Here is a 9,350-nt window from a genome sequence, read left to right as displayed (position 1 = left end):
AGGCCATCTGCCATGGCACCGGCCACGCGTCGACCACTCCGCCGCCGCCGCCGCCTACAAGTCGACTCCCTCGCACCCGAAACCCTAATCCCCTCCCTCGCGCCCCCATCTCCTCTCCCTCGCTCTCTCTCGATGAAATCGCCCGAGCAGACGCCATGTCCATCGCCGTCGTCGCGTGGCCACTGGCCTCCCCGCGGCCGGAGCTCATGTCCAGGAGGACCTCCGGCGTCGTCTCCTTCGCCACGTGCACCCGTTCGAGCTAGGACCGCTCCAAGCCTCACCATCGAGCTCTTCTCCGCCGCGGACGTCACCATCTCGCCGTCGATTCGCCTAGCTCCGTCCAGTCTTTGGCTCCCCGAGCTCACCGGCGACACCGTTGTGAGCTCCTCTACCAAATCCCTCTCTCCCCTCTCAATTTCTTCACCGTAGCCGCCGTCTCCGAGCTCGTCCGAGCCCCCGCGTACGCGTACACGTACGTGCGTGTCGTGATGTGCTGCTCCTATGCCGCTGCTTCTGTTGATGCTTCTGCCGTCGAGCTGCTCTCTGCGCTGCGTTAGCTGCTGCTGCTTCTGCTGTGCTGCGGCCGCTGCCTGCTGCCGGCCCCGCCGTTGTGGCCGGAGCTCTGCATCCGCGGCCGAGTCACACATGCGTGCGCTACTGCAGCCATCTCCGCCTGCTCCTACTGCACCCGTGACCCGCGCCCATGTCCACGAGCGCGCCACCCCGGCCTCTACAGCGCTTGCCTGCAGCCGCCTACGCCCGCTCCAAGCTGCTGGTCGTGGCCACCGCAAGCTACGCGTGCGTGTGAGCCAGCCTTGAATCCTGCTGTGTTCTTCGTTGCGTGGCTGGCCAGGTTTAATTAGGATAAGGATAGATTAGATTAGAGGCTAAACTTGCCTATGCCAAGTGGGCCTCTGTACTTAACTAGTTTAGTTAATTAGATAGATTTATTTATGTTATTGGGGTAGTCCATGGCATGTGGGCCGCATCCCCCTTCTTGACTAGTCAATTTGACTTGGTCAAATTCGGATTTGTTTAAGTACAGATATTCCAGAAAATGTAGAAAATATTTAAAACCTTGAAAAAATCATATAAAATAATCTGTAGCTCGGATGAAAAAGTTTTATACAAGAAAGTTGCTCAGAACGACGAGACGAATCCGGATACGCCCTCCGTTCGTCTGCCACACGTCCCTAACATAGCGAACATGGAACCTTTCCCCTCTGGTCCGCTTGTCCAAAAATGCAAACTTCGGGAAAGCTTTCCTGGATGTTTCTCCCCTTCGCCGGTAGCACCTAGTACTGCGTTAGGTCACCCTAGCACCGTGTATTGCCATGTTATGCTTTGTGATGCTTTGATTGCTCTGTTATTTATTGTGTTCCCCCTCCAATACTTCTTTCCGGTAGACCCGAGACTGCGGTTGAACCAGTGATCGATTACTTCACCTTCAAGGGTCCGTTTCTGTCTGCAGAGCAACCAGGCAAGCCCCCCCCCCCTTGATCACCAGATAACGCCTACTCTTCTCTCTACTGCTTGCATTAGAGTAGTGTAGCATGTTACTGTTTTTCGTTAATCCTATTCTGATGCATAGCCTGTCATTGTTGCTACAGCTGTTGATACCTTACCTGCAATCCTAAATGTTTAGTATAGGATGCTAGTTTATCAACAGTGGCCCTACATTCTTGTATGTCTGCCATGCTATACTATCGGGCCGTGATCACGTCGGGTGTTGATCACGGGTATATACTATACCTACTACACATGATATATGTTGCGACTAAAGTCGGGTCGGCTCGTTGAGTACCCGTGATTGATTCACGAATTGGGGGCTGGAAGGACATACTTTCCCGATAGCCCTCTGTGTGGATCTTTGTGGCGGAGCGACAGGGCAGGTTGAGACCACCCAGATGAGAGGTGGGCCTGGCCCTGGTCGGCGTTCGCGGTGACTTCAAGATAACACGCTTAACGAGATCTTGGTATTTGACTTAAGTCTGGCTACTGGCCTATACGCACTAACCAACTACGCGGGAACAGTTATGGGCACTCAACGTCGTGGTATCAGCCGAAGCCTTCGTGACGTCAGCGACTGAGCGGCGCGCGTCGGGTTGGACCGCGTAACGCAACTTCCTTTGTAATGGAGGTTGCTAGGTCTGCTCACTGGCCGTGTACGCAACGTGCAGGTGTGCAATGGGCGATGGGCCCAGACCCCTGCGTCATAGGATTTAGACCAGCGTGCTGACCTCTCTATTGTGCCTAGGTAGGGCCGCGACGTGTTGATTTTCTGAGGTCGGGCATGACCCAGGAAAGTGTGTCCGGACAAAGGGGATCGAGCGTGTTGGGAAATGTGGTGCACCCCTGCAGGGAAGTTAATTTATTCGAATAGCTCTGATCTTCAGTAATAGAACGACTTGGAGTTGTACCTTGACCTTATGACAACTAGAACCAGATACTTATTAAAACACACCCTTCCAAGTGCCAGATACAACCGGTGATTGCTCTCTCACAGGGCGACGAGGGGAGGATCATCGGTTAGGATTATGCTACACGATGCTACCTGGTGAACTTACCTTCTACTCTCTTCTACATGCTGCAAGATGGAGGTGGCCAGAAGCATATACTTCGATAGGACTAGCTATCCCCCTCTTATTTCAGCATTCTGTAGTTCAGTCCACACATAATACCCTTATTCCATTTGATACCAATGTATACATATGTAGTGTAGCTCCTTGCTTGCGAGTACTTTGAATGAGTACTCACGGTTGCTTTGCTCCCTCTTTTCCCCCTTCCTATACCCGATTGCTGCGACCAGACGATGGAGCGCAGGAGCCAGGTGCCACTGTCGATGATGACTACTACTACTCGGGAGGTGCCTACTACTACGTGCAGCCCGCTGATGACGACCAGGAGTAATTTAGGAGGATCCCAGGCAGGAGGCCTGCGCCTCTTTTGATCTGTATCCCAGTTTGTGCTAGCCTTCTTAAGGCAAACTTGTTTAACTTATGTCTGTACTCAGATATTATTGCTTCCGCTAACTCGTCTATGATCGAGCTCTTGTATTTGAGCCCTCGAGGCCCCTAGCTTGTAATATGATGCTTGTATGACTTATTTTTATTGTAGAGTTGTGTTGTGATATCTTCCCGTGAGTCCCTGATCTTGGTCGTACACGTTTGCGTGTATGATTAGTGTACGATTGAATCGGGGGTGTCACAACTATGAAGTCGTCCATGGGGGTCGGGCAAGAAATGAGGAAGGGCAGCAAGACAACCACCGCGGCAAGGGCGGGCGAGAAGTCAAAGAATCTCCAGGACATGATCATGACGGTGATGCTGTACACAGTCATCATATAGAAGATGTCGCACATGATGATGAGGAAGATCAAGACGAAGGGCATGATCATGAAGATGAAGATGCCAGAGCAGACGACGATGGAGGCTGGGTGCAGGACCCTCATATTCAAGAGCTGCTTCTCAACCAGACGGATAACGCAAGAGCTGCCGCCCAAGAGAAAGCCAAGCTGGATCAACTGGAGATAGTCGCGGTTACTCCATTGTATGAAGGATGCAGACCCGAGGATACCCGCCTGAAAGAAACGCTCATGGCTCTAGAGATGAAGGTAAACCACAAAATGACCGACACATGCTTCGACGAGACATGTCATTATGGCACGAACGTCTTCCCAAGGGGAACAAGTGCCCGACCAGTTTCGAGGAGGCGAAGAAAATCGTGTGTCCTCTGGATTTACCGCACGTGAAATATCATGTGTGCATGAACAATTGCATCATTTATCGGGACGAGCACGCGGAGTCTACCATATGTCCAGTGTCCGGCGTCACTCGATACAAGAAGAGGAAGAAAGCTCCTCGAAAAGTGGTGTGGTACTTTCCGATCACTCCTCGTCTGCAGCGGTATTTCGCGGACCCTAAGGTAGCAAAGCTCCTGCGTTGGCACGCGGATAGGGAGGAGAAGAAGCGGGAAGATGACGGAAATGATCTGTAGATAAATAAAAAAGACAAGATGCTGAGTCACCCTAAGGATGCGAGCCAGTGGCAAGCGTTGAACTTCGAAGACCCAGAATTTGGGAACGATCCAAGGAACATCGTGCTGGGCGCGAGCACCGATGGAGTCAATCCGTTTGGCAGCCAGAGAAGCACACATAGCACCTGGCGTGTGTTTGTGTGGATGTACAACCTTCCCCCCTGGTTGTGCATGAAGAGGAAGTACATTCACATGAGTATGCTAATTGAAGGGCCGAAACAACCAGGAAACGACATCGATCTGTATCTGGGGCTGCTGAAAGAGGAGCTAGACACGCTGTGGAAAACGCCAACCAATATGTGGGACGCCGCAGAGAAAGAATATTTCCCTATGAGAGCCGCACTGCTCACGACGGTGCATGACTATCTCGGTTACAGATATCTCGCGGGGCAGGTGGTCCACGGATTTTCTGGATGCGTCAGGTGCATGGATGACACAACGTATCACCAGCTAGATAGAGATCCCGGGTCTTTGAAAACCGTGTTCATGGGACATCGAAGGTGGCTTTGCGACGATGACCCATGGAGAAAACGCAAGGATCTGTCCGATGGTGAAACCGAACCCCGAAGACGCCCGCGTACGAGGAGTAGCGAGGAAATAGACGAGCTGTTGAAAAATTGGAAAGATTGCCCACTGTCGGGAAAGAAGCAAAAGGCGCCAGAGCTGGGAAAGAAGCGAAAGGCACCAGAGCTGCTGCTGAAGGTATGGAAAACGATGTCTGTTTTCTGGGACTTGCCGTACTGGAAGATCCACCATGAGCCTCACAGCCTTAATGTCATGCATATCACGAAGAACGTGTGCGAGAGTCTGCTTGGTACCCTGCTCAACATGCCAGAGAGGACCAAAGATGGGTCGAAAGTAAGGGAAGACTTGAAATCAATGGGCATCAGCGAGGAGCTTTACGCTAATGATGATGATGAGGCGAAGCAGGACACAGAAAGTCGTTGCAAAGGCAAAAAGGCCAAGAAGACCGGAAATGACTACCCTCCCGCGTGCTTCACTCTAAGTCAGGAGGAGATCAAGCAGTTTTTCACCTGCCTCATAGGAGTAAAACTTCCTTACGGTTACACGGGGAAGATAAGCAGATACCTAGACCCAGCGAAGCAGAAGTTCAGCGGGATGAAGTCTCACGACTGTCACGTGCTGATGACGCAGATACTTCCAGTTGCAATCCGTGGGATCATGGACACGCACATCCATGAAACGCTATTTGGCCTATGCAACTTTTTCGATGTCATCTCTCGGAAGTCGGTTGGCGTGAGGCAACTCAGAAGGCTACAGGAAGAGATCATGATGATACTATGCGAGCTTGAGATGTACTTCCCGCCCGCATTCTTCGACGTTATGGTGCATCTGCTGGTCCATATCGTGGAGGATATCATCCAACTCAGGCCGGCGTTCCTGCACAGCATGATGCCGTTCGAAAGGATGAATGGTGTCATCAAAGGATACGTCGCAACATGTCACGTCCAGAGGGAAGCATAGCCAGGGGCTTTCTGACCGAAGAGTGCATCTCCTACTGCACGAATTATCTAGGCATCGAGAACCCCGTTGGTCTGCCCGTCAACAGGCACCTCGGCAGGCTCGCTGGATGGGGTCACCGTGAGGGTCGCCGCGAAATGCATGTCGACTTCGAGGGTCGACTCGCCGACTTTGAAAGAGAAAACCTAGTCGCGCTACAACACATAGACGTGGTTGATCCTTGGGTGGTAGAGCACAAAACCTTTATTGAGAAGACGTACAATGACCGAGGCCAACAGAGGACGGACGGAGATATAATCAAAGAGCACAACTCATGTTTCACACGTTGGTTCAAGCAGAAGCTTCTGTCGTACCCTTTACATGAGGATTCTTCCGCGGAAGAACAACTCATATTCGCCTTGTCATAGGGCGCCAAGCACAACCTGATGACCTATGAGGCGTACGATATCAACGGCTACACATTCTACACTGAGGACAAGGACATGAAGAGCGATGGTTATCAGAACTCCGGGGTAACAATGGAATCCTACACCAGTAACGACAAGGACAAATACTACGGAAGGATCGAGGAGATCTGGGAGCTGAGCTACGCTGGAGAGAAGGTCCCGATGTTCCGTGTCAGATGGGCCAAGAGCGTCCTAAAAGAAGACCGGTATTTCACCACCATGGTTAGCCAAATCCAAGACCGCGGGCGCAAACGTCACTGCGAAAAATGAGCCATGGGTACTGGCTTCCCAAGTGGACCAATGCTTGTTCATTACCGACCCGTCAAAGCCCAGCGTGTTGTCATGAGGAGAAGCAAAAGGAAGATCATCGGAATGGATGGAGTAGCCAATGAGCAAGACTTCGACAAGTACGGCGACCCAAAGATCGAACATGACGACGACGATGAAGTAGCAGCATACACCACAAGAAGAAGCAGGACCACCCTACCTAAAGGACGTCCGTTCCACAGAAGAACTCCATTTGCGAAAAAGAAGGGCAAGAAGATTGTGAACAGATAGCTAGCTAGCTAAGATCGATTTTATTTAAATCGTAGTCTTCATTTCTTGATTGTATTACTTGGGCACTTTTTGAACTCATGAATATTTTTAAATTTCATGAGCACTTTTTGAATTCATGAATATTTTTTCAAATTTGATGAATATTTTTAAATCTCGATCGTTGTCCCCCTCCATATCGATCTCGACCCCCCCGCACCCTCCCCCGCTAGCTCCACCGCCGCCGACGACCCACCGCACCCTCCCCCGCTCCACCGCCGCCGCCGACCCACCGCACCCTCCCCGGCCTGCTCCACCGCCGCCGAACACCCCCCGCACCCTCCCCCGCTAGCTCCACCGCCGACGACGACCCACTGCATCCTTCCCCGCTCCACCGCCGCCGCCGACCCACCGCACCCTCCCCGGCCCGCTCCACCGCCGCCGAGCACCCCCATTTGATGTTATTTTTTCATATTCATAAAAAATTATTACTGTTTTTATAAAAAAAATATTAAAAATAGCAACAAAAAATAATTAAAAAAACATACTAATGGCGCACCACTCGTGTAGTGCGCCATTGCTATCTAAAAAAACATTCTAATGGCGCACCACTCTGGTAGTGCGCCATTGCTATATAAAAAACATTCTAATGGCGCACCGCTCTGGGTGCGCCATTGCTATCTAGAAAAAAACATTCTAATGGCGCACCGCTCGGGGGTGGGCCATTAGTAATCTTCCCCCTAGCTCTACCTAGCCCGACCCCTTCGTCCCTCCCACTCGCCAGATCAAGTCCCCCCCCCCGCGCGCTGCCCCGACCCATGTCGCCGCTGCCCCTACGTGCGCCGCCGCCCCAGCGCCCCCTGCGCCCCCACCACTGCAGTTCCGCCATAGTCGACGCCTCCGCGACCTCGCCGTCGCCGACAGCCTCCCCGCGTCGGCCCCTGCCCTACGCCGCCTCTACCTCAGTCCAGGCACGGGGTGCCGGACGACGACCGCGGCCGCCGGCCTCCCCACGACCAACCGAGGCGCCCATGAGGCCTCCCCGATGACCAATCGAGCCATCCCTTCGCCGCCGCCGACGCCGACCCCAACCCCGACCCCAACCCCTCCGGCGACCGATCGCGCCCGCCCAGGTACCTCTCCTCCTTCCTCCTTCCTCCCTCTCCACCCTTCCTCCCCATTCCATCCCTCCCTTCCCTTGACCGTGTCTGTTATCTTCTGATGATATTTGACAGCTTATGGATAGAAATGCATATTTCAGTGTTTATAGCTATTAACACTTGCAAGTTACTGCACTGCTAGCTAAATTCTGGTTAGTAAGTCTGTATCCGCCTCTTGCTGAAATTTGGTGATGTGTCTGGCTTTCTAAGTACCTACACAAAATTCCCCATGGAGAAAATGATATAGCTCCTCCTACAACATGTATAGATCAATCAGTTCAATTCTAGTGCTGCTGGACTTTTGCACCATACAAAAATGTACTACTAGTTGAAAATCTTTACTGGAGAGAGCTTCATAAGTAGAAGGTTCCAAAGAATATAAACCAGCACTAGCACACTAGCACAGTAGTACTGCCACCTCCCAATAAACAGCAGGGTCTCTAATCAGCAATGTAGTTAATTAGTCAGGGCCTGAAAGCCTGCAAATGCATGTACACACAGGTAGGGAATGTAAGATGAAGCATGTACTTTACCAACTAATCTAATGGGCTGGCACAAAGTGAAAACGAAAACAATAGTTAATCAAGCAGAGGTAGATTAGATTAGATGGCAAAAAGCACAAATGTCCCTGCCTATCCATTTTTTCTCAAGTTGAGCTGGTAAGTTTTAGATGTTCAATGATGCTGTAGGAAAAAATTGGATGAAGAAAGATGTGTGTGGCTGTCTGAGAGAAGTATTTGCACAAACAAATTATAATTAATGTGTTGATGAAATTTTGGGTTTTCAAATTGGAACCAAAAACCAACCCATACCTTTAGACTCTTTTGGAATTTCCAGAACATTTCCAGAACATTTTTTTGACTTCAGAATGAACCTTACTAAGATTCAATTAAGACTAATTAACTGCATTTGATGTCACTATATTCTTTGAATAACTTCACTTATGATATGTACTGGAAAACTTCAGTTAACACTCATTTTTCAGTTAACTCCTTACAGTTCAGGTCATATTTTGATTGTCAATAATAGTGGACTTTTAAGGCTTTCTTAGAGGCAATACTAGTGGATTTTAGGCTTTTTTACAGGCAATAATAGTGGAATTTTAGGCTTTTTTTGGAGGAGTGTGTTTCATGCTGGCCTACAGTGATGAATTAGTCAGAGGATTGTGCCTTAGGATTGTGCCAAAGTTATCCATTGTATCTATTTGCTTGTCCTTCAAATAGGGGCAAGACTATTACAGAAAAATTACTTGCAAGCATATTGTGATTTACTTGCAAGCATATTGTGCTTTAGTTACAGAAAAATTACTTGCAAGCATATTGTAACTATTTTCACTCTGTCCTGAAGGTTTTTGACTACAGAATTTGTGGTGACCCACACTCTGTTGGTTCACACTCATTGAGTTCGCTCGTGAAGGTATTATATGTTCACATGGTACATTTATGTTTTTCAGCAGTTAATTGATGGTTTGATACATGATACATTTCATGCACAGGGTGCTAGAGCTTCACTTAACTTGCTAAAATCATCCCCTTGTTCTTACTGGTTATAAAAATTCATTGCTTGTCCTATGTTTTCTGTCAGGGTATTGTTCAGGAAGCTTGCTTGAGTTTGTGTCCTTTTATTTGTAAATCTGCAGTTCTAGCCACATTTAGGATAAGTTGTTGTATATACTGTCAGTAACTTGCAAAGA

This window comes from Triticum aestivum, chromosome 4A (genome assembly GCF_018294505.1).
Source record: "Triticum aestivum cultivar Chinese Spring chromosome 4A, IWGSC CS RefSeq v2.1, whole genome shotgun sequence".
Classification (NCBI taxonomy): domain Eukaryota; kingdom Viridiplantae; phylum Streptophyta; class Magnoliopsida; order Poales; family Poaceae; genus Triticum; species Triticum aestivum.
Note: the sequence above shows the minus strand (reverse complement) of the source record.